Raw genomic sequence first — 18,190 nt, 5'->3', positions numbered from 1 at the left:
CTGAGCTAGAGGCACTGTTTTCTATGAAAAAATGTGATGTGTCCACGTTGTGTTTTGGCCCATTTCCTGTCGCGGGCGCTAGGCCTACCCACACAAGTGAGGTATCATTTTTATCGGGAGACTTGGGGGAACGCTGGGTGGAAGGAAAGTTGTGGCTCCTCTCTGATTCCAGAACTTTCTTTCACCGAAATGTGAGGAAAATTTGTTTTTTTAGCCAAATTTTGAGGTTTGCAAAGGATTCTGGGTAACAGAACCTGGTCAGAGCCCCACAAGTCACCCCATCTTGGATTCCACTGGGTTTCTAGTTTTCAAAAATGCGCTGGTTTGCTAGGTTTCCCCAGATGCCGGCTGAGCTAGAGGCCAAAACCCACAGGTAGGCACTGTTTTCTATTAAAAAATGTGATGTGTCCACGTTGTGTTTTGGGGCATTTCCTGTTGCGGGCGCTAGGCCTACCCACACAAGTGAGGTATCATTTTTATTGGGAGACTTGGGGGAACGCTGGGTGGAAGGAAATTTGTGGCTCCTCTCTGATTCCAGAACTTTCTGTCACCACAATTTGAGGAAAATGTGTTTTTTTAGCCAAAGTTTGAGGTTTGCAAAGGATTCTGGGTAACAGAACCTGGTCAGAGCCCCACAAGTCACCCCATCTTGGATTCCCCTAGGTCTCTAGTTTTAAAAAATGCACAGGTTTGGTAGGTTTCCCTAGGTGCCGGCTGAGCTAGAGGCCAAAATCTACAGGTAGGCACTTTGCAAAAAACACCTCTGTTTTCTTTAAAAAAATGTGATGTGTCCACGTTGCGTTTTGGGGCGTTTCCTGTCGCGGGCGCTAGGCCTACCCACACAAGTGAGGTATCATTTTTATTGGGAGACTTGGAGGAACATAGATTAGCAAAACAAGTGTTATTGCCCCTTGTCTTTCTCTACATATTTTCCTTCCAAATATAAGAGAGTGTGTAAAAAAGACATCTATTTGAGAAATGCCCTGTAATTCACATGCTAGTATGGTCACCCCGGAATTCAGAGATGTGCAAAACACCACTGCTCCTCAACACCTTATCTTGTGCCCATTTTGGAAATACAAAGGTTTTCTTGATAGCTATTTTTCACTCTTTATATTTCAGAAAATGAATTGCTGTATACCCTGTTTAGAATGAAAACGCACTGCAGGTTGCAGCTCATTTATTGGCTCTGGGTACCTAGGGTTCTTGATGAACCTACAAGCCCTATATATCCCGCAACCAGAGGAGTCTAGCAGACGTAACAGTATATTGCTTTCGAAAATCTGACATTGCAGGAAAAGGTTACAGAGTAAAACGTAGAGAAAAATTTATTTATTTTTCACCTCAATTTCAATATTTTTCTTTTTCAGTTGTTATTTTCTGTAGGAAACCCTTGTAGGATCTACACAAATGACCCCTTGCTGAATTCAGAATTTTGTCTACTTTTGAGAAATGTTTAGGTTTCTGGGATCCAGCATTGGTTTCATGCCCATTTCTGTCACTGACTGGAAGGAGGCTGAAAGCACAAAAAATTGTAAAAATGGGGTATGTCCCAGTAAAATGCCAAATTTGTGTTGAAAAAATTGGGTTTTCTGATTCAAGTCTGCCTGTTCCTGAAAGCTGGGAAGCTGGTGATTTTAGCACCACAAACCCTTTGTTGATGCCATTTTCATGGAAAAAAACACAAGCCTTCTTCTGCAGCCACTTTTTCCCATTTTTTTAAAAAAAAGAAATGTTCACTGTATTTTGGCTAATTTCTTGGCCTCCTTCAGGGGAACCCACAAAGTCTGGGTACCTCTAGAATCCCCAGGATGTTGGAAAAAAAGGACGCAAATTTGGCTTGGCTAGCTTATGTGGACAAAAAGTTATGAGGGCCTAAGCGCGAACTGCCCCAAATAGCCAAAAAAGGGCTTGGCACAGGAGGGGGAAAAGGCCTGGCAGCGAAGAAAGTGGATCCCCAGTGTCCAGTCTTCTAACATAATTATCCTAATTCTTAAACCAGATGGTGAAATACATTCGCAGACTCTTCATAACACACCAGATTCAATAGTCAAGTCTGCTCAGATCTGGGAGAAACTAAAAAACATCTCCTTTATAATGACTCCACCTGTTACATCATTGTAATTTTTTCATGATTAAATCCTGCTCACAAGCTTCATGTCATCCACTTTCTGTGATATATCCTGGCAATATTTAACCACATCAACCCAACTATGCACTCTTCTATCCTCCGTTGTTTCCTCCTCATTTGGTTCATTCTTATTAAGCTGTCTAGATAAACAATCAGCACATACATTAGCACACCCGACTGTGTACCACACATGAAAATTGTCCTCTTGCAATTTTAAACAAAAAAGTATGAACCTAGAGAACGTTACCACTATACGCCTTTCATGAAGGAGATATGTTCATGTCTCATGATCAGTGCATAAGATGAAATGTGCTCTCCAGTGCTCCAGACATGTTTTAAACTTTCCAATGCCACAAGCACATGCCAGGGCGTCACTCTGAGTAGTGTCAGGGCAGCTGACAGACTGAGATGCAATCCTAGTGAGGGGGCCCAGCTATTTTGTTTTCACTATGGTCAATGGGGACCTAGCTACGCCACTGGTGACTACCAGATGCAACAAACTTCACACAACCTGAGGTAAAATTTGGCAGGTCAAACCAATTGGAAAGTAACAGGGGGAAAAGATGCGGTTTTTCCCGAGACATGCAGATGCATCCCACTGCGAGTCGCAAATAGGAAGGGGACACCCCTTCCTATTTGCGAGTAGGAAATGCATTTTGCGAGTCGGAGCCGACTCGCAAAATGCATTTCTGAATAGCAAAGTGGCTTTTGCGCCTCGCAAACGGCGATTTTCGCCGTTTGCGAGGCACAAACACTTTGCTACATCTGGCCCTTAGTGCAGTAAGCACACATGCAGATTTTGGTGCACTAAACACAAAAATCCATACTATTCTCCAAAGTGTTGCATAGGGGATAATTATGTGATAAGTATCACATCTGTTTAATTTTATGGGGGTGCAATATATATCTCATCTGACAATTAGCACTTGTAATCAAGCCATGAGACTACAGACAGTTAACAGAGAAAGCAGAAGTGATAGATCAGCCATCGGTACCGGAATATTTTTTCCAGTAGGGGTGCTAGCTGTGTACATCTCCTGACTTAAGTGCCTTGACTGTACTTTCCATTCCGCTGATGCATATAAATATATTGAGATATTTGCACTTTACTTTGTAAAGTGATAGAGCGGTCCGTACTAATAATTTACCTGTATTTGGACGCTCTTTAGGCCGATGAATCTTTTGGCTAAGTGGGACTCTCCGCACCCTTAATCGGTCAATTTCATTAAATCAATAATTAATAACGAACATAAGCAATACCTTGATCAACATAACACTTAACAATCAATCCAGAATACATTTTCGGCGAACCCTGACCTTTCAGTCAGGAATAACCACACCAGTTTATTCAAAGTTAGTGAATTTATTTCCCTATATTAACAAAGCTAGCACAATATAGATGTGTCTCAACACCAAATGATAAACATAAATGAACATTAATAGCTGTCCATAACGGCGAAACAGATGCAATCTATGCAGCATTTGAATAACAAGGCATTCGATAATAGCAATGCAAATCACTAAAACTATAATCTGTAATGAGCTAATTGCATACATTTAGTCAGCATAACAAAAGTCTCAAATTGCATTGTGCGACAAAAGGAATCCTCATCTAACCGCAAATTAGCATCGGCATGTGGGACTTCATGCAAAAACAATTTAGCAACATTAATTTGGAAAACTCCTAGCTAGGGATCTCATCAAAAATCAGCAGTTGGTTACCTAAAAGAAACACAATGCAATTGTACAATTTCCTTTCATATTTACCAATTACGATCAGCATTCAAGGAAGTCTTCGTCTCACAGGTACCGTTTTCTCGATCAACATGGGACGGGGCAAAGGGCAAGGTGGACGGGGCAATTGCCTCACGGCGGCAAGGTAAAACTACTACTTCCTGCAAGGGATCAAAGTTAAAGTCTCTAGGGCAAGAATCATTAAAGTCTCTTTCTCTCGATTAGAGAAAGCATCAAAGTCTCTTTCAAAATGGCGTCGCAGCAAAGTGGGCCATAATAGCTGGAATGTCCTGCAAAATGGCGGGTATCGAGCTGGTAATGGCTGTAATGTCCGTAATGGCTATAATGGCTATGATGTCCGGGTAATGGCTACTTTCTTCTCGTGCACCTGGTTTAAATAGACAACAGTTCAAATCCAGTAGGTTCTTCCATTGGAGGGTTCATAGGTTAGCTTCAAATTGTCCAATCAAAAGCAACAGTTCTCAAGCTTTTACTTAAGCATACATTATCCTTGGAGATGGGTACGCAAGTTGCAACATTTTATACCAATTAACTCACTTTCAGAGCTTTCATTGTCCGCACCTGCAGATTGACCTTGGAGTAAGGAGAGAAATATGCCAGGCTGGCACGAAACCTTAAGATAAGCATGTGAACGATCTCAGTGGAAAAGTACAGCTTCAAGCAAAAATACACGTTTAATAGCACATTGGAAAAATACGAGCATCTAAACCGTGAGACCAGGCAACTAGGCCGAAGCCTCCGCTAAAGTTATGCTAAGCTAAAACATTTCAAACAAGCAAATCGTAGCACACGTTCGTGATTATGTCGGATTAGTGCAATTCTAATACATCACGTTATATAAAGCACGCTTATAAATGTTGGCGAACTACTCTGAGGGCACATTTTGTCCCCGTACAATCTCTATTAGTTCGGTTAAAGTCACACATGATTATTTCACACTACGTTTATGCGTTTAATAAATGTAAAACCTTCATTTTCTGCTTCATCAATCCCTCCTCTGATGACTACTTGTCATCACACAAACTATTCCCACAAATTTTATTCCATTAAAATTCTGTCAGTTCTCTTTTCCTTTTAATTCCCCTAGTTTTCGCTTTGTATTCTTCTGCCATTCTTTTCATAATTTTCTCTTCCTTTCTTCTCTTAATTCTTTCCATTATCATTATTATTCCCCTTTTTATTCCCCAAATTCCAAAAATGCAAATTAGAACTATTAGAATTCCCTGTATTATTTTTAGCAATATTCCATTCCAAATTCCACCAAGCCAATTTCCCACTGAAGCAAGTCCTTTTCCAACCTTCTCCCACACTCCTGGTTCTTTCAGTTCCTTCAAGTCTGCACTCTCTTTTGTTAGATTAGCAAGCATAGTTTTAATCTTCACACTGTTGTCTGGAATATACGTACAACAGTGTCGTGCACCAAGCATTTTGCAAACGCCGCCATCCTTTGCTAAAAGAATGTCTAAAGCAAGCCTATTTTGAAGAGTCATAGCTCTTTCCGCTGCAAGTTCAGCATCTATCAGGATTATAGCACCTGAAAACTTTGTCAACATGTTATCCACTATAGTAGACAACTTTCTTATTTTGATGGAATTCAGCACGACTCCCAATGAAGGAATCATGGCTCCAAATATATCTCCTACCACAGCAGCTGCGGTCTCTCTTTTCTGGATACGATGGGATCCAGATGTCTTTTGAATCATCGATAGGTCATCCAGTTGATAAACCTTTGGGAACACTGTACCCAAATAACATCTCCCCCACCATCCCTTTGGAAGACGATAATAGGCATTATACCCACAAATGTAATATACACCTGGAATGACAGGGTCAAGTCCGTTCATCATGAATGTCCATTTGGCCTTAAAGATAAACGTATGTTTACACTCACTCGCTCCTACGAAAATGTTATCATAATAAGATTCACCTCGATATATACAAAATTTCCCTACATGCCAAGCATCTAAAGCTATTCTCCCTTGTGTTTTTATTGCAGCAAAATCATAATTTTCTACTGAAGTCCTCTTATGTAGCTCTTTTTCTACTTTCGCATTCATTTGTGCTCTTCTATCGTCTGTGCGATCTAAAAAGCTTATTTCTACTGCAGAGAGCGAGCAGGTAAGGTTTTCCCTATGAGCGTGAGCCGTTTCAAAAGGTTGCATTGGCTCGAAAAATTCCCTCATTATTTTAGCATCCCAATCTTTAGCAATCTGGCTTAGCTGCGCTATTATAGGAACATATGCAAAGGTAACATCATAATTCGAGTAAAAATACTGTATGTTAGTTTGACCATAAAACCTAGACATTACTATACTACATGTAATCCCGTATGTAAGAGGCATGTGGTGATAAGTCACCCCTTCCTTTACTGATGTCGGTATCTGTGTACACACATAACAATCTTTTGCATCCATCGTCTCAACATATTCTGTTAGCAAGCGATAGAAAACATTATATGAAAGTTCTTTCTTATCATGCAAGTGTCTCTCATCTAATTCTAACCTTTTCAGTGCAGTTAGTTCAGTGACAGTAACAGGAGCAAAAGTAGAAGCATCAATTCTCTCATCCTCACCCTTACCATGCATTCCAAGCACAATTGCCATTATTATTAGTACACATGCAATTACCAAGCCTATATACACATATTTACAATATTTCTTTCTACTGTTTTGTGTAGCGTACCCAGTCATGATCTGTATAGAATCAGAGAGCTGGAAGCACCTATAAAGAAACTATTTAGCAATTCAGTTACGAAGCTGAACGAGCGCAATGTTCACACAGTTTTCTTCAAGAGGCCAGTCACTTATCGGTTAGCAGCATTTGTCTCAATTCGGCAATATCTCAGTCTTTTATCAGTTTAGCAAGTGTCTCATCCGGTTTAGCAATGTCTCAGCTGGTTGTATCACGTTAGATTGTAGCAAGCAATGTCATTTATCACCCTTTCAATCAACACTGTCCATAAAACTTTTCTTTTCTATTGGTATCTCTTCTTCTTCGTTCTCGAGGCTTAGAGATACAAATTCGTCAGTCCAATCATCATTGGCTACGTATGCCCATTCTGGACCGGAATATCTCCTGTTTGGTATCCTTTTCCTTTTCAATTTTGCTTCTCTTTTCGATTCTGCTTCGCTGGTACTTTCCACTTTTGTCAAACCTTTTTCTTCACTCGGGGATGGTAGCACGACAGTTACTTCTTTTCTTTTCTCTTTCACTTTTGGCCTTTCTCCGTCGTTCACACTTTCTTCAGTCCTTTGTTTTGTTGGCGATATACTTAGTCTCCTCTTTGCACCATGTCCATTTGAGGGACTTGCAATCTTTTCTGAGGAAGCTTGAACCTTTTCGTTCTGTTCTGCCTTGTCCCTTCCTTCTGGGGAATCAATCACGTTCTCTTTTTCTTTTTCTGTATCGTCTGCTTCTGGGAAAGCCCTCCTCTGATCAGGCTCTCCTGCCTTTTCACCTTTTTCGAGCCCTTCGTCACCGTTACTTTCTTCAGGCTCTTTATCACTTTCAGCTGCTTCAGGTTCCTTGTCACCTTCAGCTGCTTCAGGCTCTTTGCTACCCTCAGCTGCTTCAGGCTCTTTGTCACCTTCAGCTGCTTCGTCACTGTCTGAACTTTCTCCTTGGTCTTCCCCAAGTGAGTCTGCTTCGTCCCCAGAGAATATTTCTCTCTCCTCCGTTCCTGCCTGTTCTCTTTCAGTTCGGTTTTGCTCTGTCTCAGCACTCAGCACTGTTTTATCAGGCACTGGCAGTTTCAGCGCTTCAACTTCCTCATCTGTGGGACACAACACTTTCTTTGTGTGACTGGCGTGAATCCAGTTGGGAACCCCCGCACACTTCACAGCGGTAGTTGTCGTCAGGATCACTTGGAAAGGGCCTTTCCAACGGGGTTCCAAACACGACTTTCTCACGTGCTTCTTTACCACGACCCAGTCACCTGCTTTCAGTGCGTGTCCTGGACCTTGGATCGGTGGCAAGGTGGTTGCTTCCACCTGGTGAGAGAAAGAGCGAACCACGTCAGCCAGACCCTTGCAGTAGTCTAACACCATATCATCTGTAATATTCAAAAGCGAATTTGCGGGAACTGCAGGAAGTCTCATAGCCCTGCCCATGAGAATTTCATGCGGAGACAATCCAGTCTTTCTATCAGGGGTGTTTCTCATTGACATTAGCACCAAGGGCAATGCGTCAGGCCATTTCAAATTTGTTGATGCACATATTTTCGCCATTCTTGATTTCAGTGTACCATTCATCTGCTCCTCCAGTCCTGAGGCTTCAGGGCGATAGCTACAATGCAGTTTTTGCTCAATGTTCAGCGCTTCGCAAAGTAACTTTATCACCTCGTTATTGAAGTGACTTCCCCTATCTGATTCCAAAGAGATCGGGAATCCGAAACGTGGTATCAACTCCCTCAACAATAGCTTTGCAACTGTAAGGCTGTCATTTCTACGTGTGGGGTATGCCTCAATCCAGTGACTAAAAATGCACACAATCACCAGCACATACTTTAGACCTCCATGCACAGGCATCTCAATGAAGTCCATCTGCATTCGACTAAACGGGCCACTGGCTCTACCAATGTGGCTCGCGTTCACAACTGTTCCCTTTCCTGGGTTCATTTGCTGGCAAGTGACACATCGATGGCAAACTGCTTCTGCAGCTTGGCGAAATCTGGGGTTAAACCAATCAGTTTTGAACAATCTTATCATGGCATCTCTCCCCAGGTGAGCTTGCCCATGATAGAACCGCGCAAGCTGTGATAAGAGACTATCTGGCAAAACAAATTTTCCCTCATTTGAAACCCATAACTCATCTGGCCTCTTTATACATTGTGATTTAATCCAGGAATCTCTTTCATCCTCCCTGACGTTATTCTGTAATGCTTTTAATTAATCTATTGTATCTACGACCTTCAAGGCAAATGCTTCGGCTGGTTCGAGTTCTGGCTCACTTATTGAATTCCATTCGTCCCTGAGTAATATACAGTTCAAGGCACAAAATCTTGCGACTTGATCCGCATATGCATTTCCCAGAGAAACATAGTCCTGTCCTTTTGTATGAGCACTACACTTTACCACTGCAACTTCGGCTGGCATTTGAATGGCGTGTAACAATTCCCTTATTCTCTCCCCGTTTTTCACTGGGGATCCTGAAGAAGTCAGGAAACCTCTCTGTGACCACAGTTGTCCAAAGTCGTGCACAATCCCAAACCCATACTGACTATCAGTGTAAATGGTGACTTTCATCAATGCAGACAGTTGACATGCTCTTGTAAGGGCTACAAGTTCTGCTACTTGTGCAGAATAGACTCCTTGAAGCCACCCCGCTTCCAAGACACCTGTTACAGTACATACAGCATATCCTGCTTTCAAAATTCCCATCCCATCTCTTAGACATGAACCATCAACAAAAACAATTTGGTCATTTTCATCAAGCTTAGTATCCTTAATGTCAGGTCGAGGTTTTGTGCAAAATTCAGTCACCTGAAGACAGTCATGCTCGACGTCTTCAGCGTTCTCAACTTCAGCATTTTCACCAGGAAGCAAGGTTGCTGGATTCAACGTAGTGCACCTTTTCAGCTGCACATTCGGTGAGCCCAGAATTATCGTTTCATACCTTGTGAGTCTTGCTCCAGTCATGTGTTGCGTTCGGGAGCGGGTCAAAAGTATCTCAACTGAGTGAGGGGCCATGACTGTTACTGGGTGTCCCATCACTATTCCTTCACTCTGAGTGAGGCTGATACCAACTGCTGCTACGGCGCGCAAACACCCTGGAAGTGCTGCTGCAACCGGATCCAAAGTAGCTGAAAAATACGCTACTCGTCTGTTTATGCCACCATGGGCTTGAGTCAAGACAGACAAAGAACATGCATCACGTTCATGACAAAACAATGTGAAAGGCTTTGTGTAATCAGGCATACCTAAAGCTGGAGCCCTACACATGCATTCTTTCAGTTCAACAAAAGCATCCATCTCATCTCCTTTCAGCTCAATTTGATCCAAGGCATCCTTCTGGGTCAGCTTCAGTAAAGGCTTTGCTAGAGTTGAGAAGTTGGGAATCCACTGGCGACAGTAGCCCACCATTCCCAAAAACTTCCTCACCTCCCTCCTTGTCTTTGGTGGACTCATTTGAAGTACGCTTGTTATTCTTTCCTTTATTATTCTCCGTGACCCTTTCTCTATCTGGTGACCCAAGTATTTCACTTTCTTCTGACAGAACTGCAATTTGGAAGGAGACACCTTATGTCCATTCCTTCCCAAATGGTTCAACAGAGCAATGGTATCGGCTGTGCAGCCACTTTCTGTTTTAGATGCGATCAGTAAGTCATCGATGTACTGTACTAGGGTTGACTCGAATGGCAATTCTAATGCTTCCAAGTCTTTCTTTAGAATCTGATTGAATATTGACGGTGACTCAGAAAACCCTTGAGGAATTCGACACCAACTGTACACTCTGTCTAAGAATTTGAAACAAAAGAGAAATTGGCTGTCCTCATGAAGAGGCACCGAGAAGAATGCTTGTGACAAGTCGATAACTGAGAACCACTCGGCATCGCAAGGGACTTGAAACATTATCACAGCTGGATTTGGTACTACAGGGCAGCATTTGACTATGATGTCATTTATTTTCCTCAAGTCCTGCACGAGTCGGACCTTTCCACTCGGCTTTATTAGTCCCATGATTGGTGAATTACATGGACTGCTTAACACTTCTTTCAGTACTCCCTGTTTTACAAATTCGTCAATGAGTTGGGCAACTTTCATGAGGGTGTCCTGTGCCATGTGGTATTGTGGGGTCTGGGGAAAGATCGCATTGGGCTTTACAGTCACTTTCACTGGTTCCACTCCTTTCATCAATCCCACCTCTTTCCCTGTCATATCCCACACTTCCTTTCCGACTGTCTCCCGTAATTCAGCTGGAATATCTTCTTCAGTTATCATCGGGAAAAGACAAATCAGAGGATAGTCTTCATCGACAGTTTCCATCTCATCCCCCTTTACACTGTCCTCTTCTTCCCCATCACTGCTCGTCTGAATTTTGATTCCCTCGTTCGAACACATAATCGAACATCCCAATTTGCACAATAGGTCTCTCCCTAATAGTGCTATCGGGCTTGAGTCACATACCACAAATTTGTGTAACCCTTGATAGTTGCCAATGCTGACTGGTACCGGATCTGTTATTGGGTTTGTCAGGTGCCTGTTTGCTACTCCTACCACTTGAACTGTACTCCCTGAGAGTGGCAAATTTGGTACTTCACTGCTCTTAACTGTTGAACGTGTGGCTCCCGTGTCAACCAAGAATGAGACACGATGACCCATTACTCTTCCCTCTACGTACGGACCCTTTTGATCAACTTCCAAGGATGCTGCAAGCACACAATCTCCTTCCTCTCCTGAACTTTCACTCTCCCATACATTGTTTATTCCACTCTCACTGTGTAATGGGAACTGTTGTACGGTGCCATTTGTACTCATTACCTGACCCAAGACCTGTGGAGGAACCATCACTTGCTGCTGACTCATTGGTGCCAAGGGTATTTGCATTTGCTGATTAGGTACCATGGGTAACTGCTGTTGCATTGGCTGCATTTGCATCACCTGCATACGAGGCATCTGCATCTGCTGCGGCTGCATAGGTTGTAATCCCTGCAATTGATTTATGGTCTGAAAATTTGGGTTTGGACCTCTCATTTTCGGTCCCCTCATTGTCTGAAATGCATTGACATCATTGTTTTGCTGACCAACACCTGCACCTGCACCTTCCTGCACCACCATCGGGCACTCGCGTTTCCAATGACCGACAATTCCGCACACGTGACACGGCATCACCTTCTTCATTGCCTGCACACCATTCACAACAGTGTTCAAATCCGGACCATTATTCACAAAACCTCCTCTGCCTCTGCCTCTCGCCTGTGGCTGAAACGCCATATTTCCCTGCAACTGCGGCTGCGGTTGCGGTACCTGTTGTTGGAACCCTTGCTACCCTTGCAGACCTTGCAAACCTGTCTGAGCTGCCTTAAGCTGCATCATCATCACTTTCTCCTTCAACTTTTTCTGTTTCACTTCAATTTCGTCGCTACAGTATTTCGCATAATTCAATACTTCATCAATAGGTTTCGACTGCCAACAAATCAAATGCGACTTTATCATCTGACTTATCTCTGGTCTCAGCCCTTCCACAAATCTAAACACAAAATGAAGCATGTCCTTCGCCTCTATTGTTTCTGTGCCACTGTAGTTCTTGAATGCCTTCAACAACCTCTCATAGTAACTATGAATCGACTCTTTAGCTTCTTGGGCAGTTCGATCAATCTTCTGCCAATCCACATTTTTCGCGGCAACCTTCGTCTTCAAATGCTCAATCACCTTATAGTACAAGCTCATCACCATAGGTGATGGTGCACCCGTATCCCTGTCTCTCTCCGGTTCACTTGTCGGCCAACCTACAGCTCTTTTGCAATCCTCCCACAAGTCTGCCGGAACCACAATCTCAAAGAGAGTGTTCAGGTCTTCCCAGAGACATTTTGCAAGCTTCACAAACCTGTCAGTTTGTTGATACCATTCAATCGGTTTCTCTCTCAGTTTGGGAAAATCATCCGTAAAAGACTGAATGTCGCTTCTGTGCCATGGTACATGTATTAATTTTCCCCCTGCTGTCTCCCTCATTGGTAACATAGTTACTGTATCACTACTCTGTGGTCTTTTCTCATTGTGCTCTGTAGCACTGTCCCTCCTCTTTTCCTTTCTCTTTACCCACCTGCTTTCCCACTTGTCTAAGCACCTCCACACTTGTGCACTCTGCAGCAATTCTCTAAGGTGCGCCTTCATGCCTGCTGACCTCATGTGTTCAAAATCTGTGGTCCCAAAATCCAACCTGTAGCTCCTGCTCAAGTGTTTTGTCTTGTCTATGTCAACCCCGTTTTTGTCAGCTATTTCCTGCAAGCTTTTATGTACTTTGTTCACTTCTCTTGTAATTCTGGGACATAGATATCTCAGCTCTTCTTCCGAGTAGGACTCTAACCTATTCACACCCATAGTCCCTTCCACCAATTCTTGTGCTTCCATGTTCAACCTCATCCTATTCATATAATCTTCTCCCTTCCCACTGTCTGAGCTTTGTGTGGAATTCAGACTGTTGAACCACTGTGTCAGCTGTTCCGCATTCAACCCCATCAGTGTAGCGTTCACATCGACTGCCATTGATGGTTGCGGCAACTTTTCAGTGTTCGATGTTAGAGGTATTATCAGTGGGGGGCTCGACCTCACCACAGTCGACTGAGCACATATGGGACTAAACTCCATCAAGGACCCAGATCCATTTGGCTGAGCCGCTATCGGAGTTATCCCTGGAGTGTTTTCTATGCACCTCCTTTCTGTCCCCCTCTGCAGCATTGATCCCTGACCGCTCATACCTAAGTTAGGCTGACTGTACAAAGGTACCGGTGGACCTACAGTAATGGGTAGTGATATCGCATCTGGGTTCTGTCCATTTCCCATGTTCTGAGACATGTTCATTCCCACACTATGGGTCATCATTGCCGGCATGCCCATCTGACTCCCCGTCATCTGAGCATGTGCGTTTCCCCCCTGCATCTGCTTTTGAGGCATCAAAAACTGGGTTGATTCAGCTTGTGCCATTGTCGGGTTGTGACCATTCTGTACTCCCCTTACGGTTGGATCTAGAATCATTCCTGCACTGTTGTCACTGCTGTAGTACCCTGGCATCTGCGGCTGATAATTTTCTGCTGGTTTCAACATGGGTACATCTGGATATATTCTCCTAACCTGCGGTATCTGCGGGGTGAACAGTAAACTCGGATCCTTAGACCCCAATGATGCTCCTGAACTCTGAGTTTCACTGTTCTGTACCGGTGCCGGAGGGGCAGAACTGGTACTTGGACCTTGTCCACTCTCTGCATAAGGTGGTGGACGGTCGTTCAACAATTGCATGATTAACTCCTCATCTTCTAACTCCTCTTCTCTTCTCAACTTTTCCTCGTCCTCCCTATCCTTGGAACACCTCCTGTTTGTCTTACAGGTAGCTTTCTTACCTGTCTCCTCTTCTTCCTTAGTAATTGCGGGAAACAATTTTATCCCCTGCAATACATCTGACCTCCACACCTTCTGTGCATTATCCCACCTGGCGTCCGCTAGTGTCTTTTCTACCTTCCTTATCCTGGTCTCGAACTTATTTTGCTGCCTTTGTCTAGCCATTAGTTCCCAAATTGCTAGAGCCTCAAACTGAGCTGGCCTTGGAGGTACCTTCATGTCGTACATCGCAAATCTCAAATTCTCTAGAACCCTTATATTGAATGTCCCGTGGATCGGGAACGCTACGCTCCCATGTTTCTCTGCCAACTTGTGCCATTGCTTTAGCCAAAGGCACAGAGCTACCCCCTTTTCCTCCATTACAATGTAAGCTGGTGTACCTTCAGGCGGCGTCTCCTCCCCTACGCTCGCTTTAATGTAAGACTCCCCCTTCATCGCACTCTTGAATGCTTTAAAAAATTTCATTTTCTCGTCTTTTATTTCACAAAGTTTGTAATCAATAGGTGCCTTTAATTCCCGGAATACTGTTCGCTTGCCTTTCCCCTTCCAATCGAGCCCCACAGACTGCGTCCAATCCGTGCACGACCCTTCTCTGCAACCAACCTATCCCAGCGCGGCTCCTAGTGACGTCACACTCACACACACTGCGGCTGACAAAGCCTCGCGGCTAGTCCTCCTTCACTCAGCTCTTTTCGTAACAACTTCTTGCATGTATCGCGAGCTACCAAAAATATAAAACAGATCTGTCGGTTTACTACAGGAAGGGTAACACAATCGCTTCAGGACCTTAGGGATTTTTCACTAGCCTCGGCAGTTATTCCATCTTTCTCGGTCCCCACGTTCGCAAGCAAATCTGACCCGCAGACCTACTCTCAACTTGTCAATGATCTATTCTAGTGCACTTAGAATCTTGTCAAAGCCCGAAGTCGAAGTTCCTTTCACTCCCTTCACACACGTACCGACCCGTTGACCACGCCCGATCAACCTACTAAACCGCCCAGACCACAACATAAAACAACATACTCCGGAGTCTCTTGACCTCGCAGGGCCCGTCTCAACAACAACAACCACGTGGACCTTTTTATGCACGAAGCGCCACACGCACATGAAGTTCGACGACTTCCCTACTCTCACACTCGGAGTCGCACCTCCGCTATTTCTATGAAGTTCGACGACTTCTCTACTTCTACACTAGGAGTCGCACCTCCGCTATCCTCTAAAAAGAAAAAAAAAAGAAAAATGCCTCGCAACCTTTTCACCCAATCTGCGGCAATAAGCTGTGCAAGCGCAAAACCCTAATTTCACTCATACCATCACTAGTACCGCCAACGCTGATTCCACACCTCCGTTCTCTCCATTCGCAAGCTCCGAGATCCCGGGAAAGTCGCGGTGGACCTAGCCCATCATCATTCTGTCAATCTATTTTACCCAAGAAAAATCTAATTCAACTTCTCGAATGGGGTCTCAAAGGGCGTAACCGTTAATTCAACACCATGTACTTTAAGAGTACGGGGTCCCAAAAGACGAAACCGTCCTCTGCTACCATCTACTGATAGAGCGGTCCGTACTAATAATTTACCTGTATTTGGACGCTCTTTAGGCCGATGAATCTTTTGGCTAAGTGGGACTCTCCGCACCCTTAATCGGTCAATTTCATTAAATCAATAATCAATAACGAACATAAGCAATACCTTGATCAACATAACACTTAACAATCAATCCAGAATACATTTTCGGCGAACCCTGACCTTTCAGTCAGGAATAACCACACCAGTTTATTCAAAGTTAGTGAATTTATTTCCCTATATTAACAAAGCTAGCACAATATAGATGTGTCTCAACACCAAATGATAAACATAAATGAACATTAATAGCTGTCCATAACGGCGAAACAGATGCAATCGTTGCAGCATTTGAATAACAAGGCATTCGATAATAGCAATGCAAATCACTAAAACTATAATCTGTAATGAGCTAATTGCATACATTTAGTCAGCATAACAAAAGTCTCAAATTGCATCGTGCGACAAAAGGAATCCTCATCTAACCGCAAATTAGCATCGGCATGTGGGACTTCATGCAAAAACAATTTAGCAACATTAATTTGGAAAACTCCTAGCTAGGGATCTCATCAAAAATCAGCAGTTGGTTACCTAAAAGAAACACAATGCAATTGTACAATTTCCTTTCATATTTACCAATTACGATCAGCATTCAAGGAAGTCTTCGTCTCACAGGTACCGTTTTCTCGATCAACATGGGACGGGGCAAAGGGCAAGGTGGACGGGGCAATTGCCTCACGGCGGCAAGGTAAAACTACTACTTCATGCAAGGGATCAAAGTTAAAGTCTCTAGGGCAAGAATCATTAAAGTCTCTTTCTCTCGATTAGAGAAAGCATCAAAGTCTCTTTCAAAATGGCGTCGCAGCAAAGTGGGCCATAATAGCTGCAATGTCCTGCAAAATGGCGGGTATCGAGCTGGTAATGGCTGTAATGTCCGTAATGGCTATAATGGCTATGATGTCCGGGTAATGGCTACTTTCTTCTCGTGCACCTGGTTTAAATAGACAACAGTTCAAATCCAGTAGGTTCTTCCATTGGAGGGTTCATAGGTTAGCTTCAAATTGTCCAATCAAAAGCAACAGTTCTCAAGCTTTTACTTAAGCATACATTATCCTTGGAGATGGGTATGCAAGTTGCAACATTTTATACCAATTAACTCACTTTCAGAGCTTCCATTGTCCGCACCTGCAGATTGACCTTGGAGTAAGGAGAGAAATATGCCAGGCTGGCACGAAACCTTAAGATAAGTATGTGAACGATCTCAGTGGAAAAGTACAGCTTCAAGCAAAAATACACGTTTAATAGCACATTGGAAAAATACGAGCATCTAAACCGTGAGACCAGGCAACTAGGCCGAAGCCTCCGCTAAAGTTATGCTAAGCTAAAACATTTCAAACAAGCTAATCGTAGCACACGTTCATGATTATGTCGGATTAGTGCAATTCTAATACATCACGTTATATAAAGCACGCTTATAAATGTTGGCGAACTACTCTGAGGGCACATTTTGTCCCCGTACAATCTTTATTAGTTCGGTTAAAGTCACACATGATTATTTCACACTACGTTTATGCGTTTAATAAATGTAAAACCTTCATTTTCTGCTTCATCAAAAGCAACCATGTGTCTTTATTTAAGTATGAATTGAAGACCTTTGGAATACTGTGACCTATTTTCACTTGTGCCCGCCCAAGTGTGTCATTAGTTAAAATTACAAAATACCCTAACCATGCAATAAGAGAAAGGAATAGTGAACACAGCTCACCCTTGTAAGAGAATTCCCAGGTCTTTCTCAAGGGAAATTGCCTGTCATGAGAATGTTTGTAGTCAAATGCAAGGTAAATGTTTCAAGATTAATTAATAAAGATATCTTCACTGTTAATTCTAGATCTGAACCCCCAAAAGGATTTATGGTGATGCTGCAGCGCCCCCACATCTTTACTTCCAGTGCCACTTAGATCAGCTGGCACTAACTTGTTGAAATTACTCTTTATCAAAAGACGCTGATGTGAATGTTGTGCTTTCTCCTTTAAGGCAGCTAAATGATGGAATTTGTTGCCGATGAACTGAGGCGTGTCTGTTTTTTACCCAGAGCTGCTCCCTCAGGGCAGCAGTAGGCGTGGCGGACCCCTGAAGGTCAAATGTACTTTTCTAACTCCAGTCCTAGAACATTAAGGGAAAATGCAATTTCCCTCCAAACATTCCAGGACGCGTACTTACTATCTAACTCCAGTTCTGGAATAGTTTGGGGAAGTTATAAATTCTATCACAGGACCGGAGGCGAGGATTATGCAGATCTTTCTTCACTTTTAATTAAACAGCAAGTTCAAAGTAAAACAAAACATGAACAAAAAAAACTACAAGTTCCATGAGCCCGCCGCCATGGTAACGAGTATCCAATGAGGTGCACTCCTTCACGTTGGTATAAATATCCCGAAATGCGTCACACTTCCTCTTTCTTCACTGCTGTGAGCCAGATAAGTGCCTTTCTGCCTCCGGTTCGGGGGTTCTGTTTATTGCTTTGGCGCGTCTCTGCTACATTGTATTGTCTGTATTATTTCGTTCGCCGGAACGAACGTTCCGCTCGAGCGTTTTTTCATTTTCCTTTCCTTCGGCGTGTTTAAATACACGTCGGGCCCACTAGAGGGCGCGCGCACGCTGTTTTTTTCGGAGAGCATGTAGCTCTCAGC

Source organism: Pleurodeles waltl, chromosome 1_1, assembly GCF_031143425.1.
Source record: "Pleurodeles waltl isolate 20211129_DDA chromosome 1_1, aPleWal1.hap1.20221129, whole genome shotgun sequence".
Classification (NCBI taxonomy): domain Eukaryota; kingdom Metazoa; phylum Chordata; class Amphibia; order Caudata; family Salamandridae; genus Pleurodeles; species Pleurodeles waltl.
The sequence above is the reverse complement of the archived record's forward strand: the minus strand, read 5'-3'. Positions refer to the sequence as shown.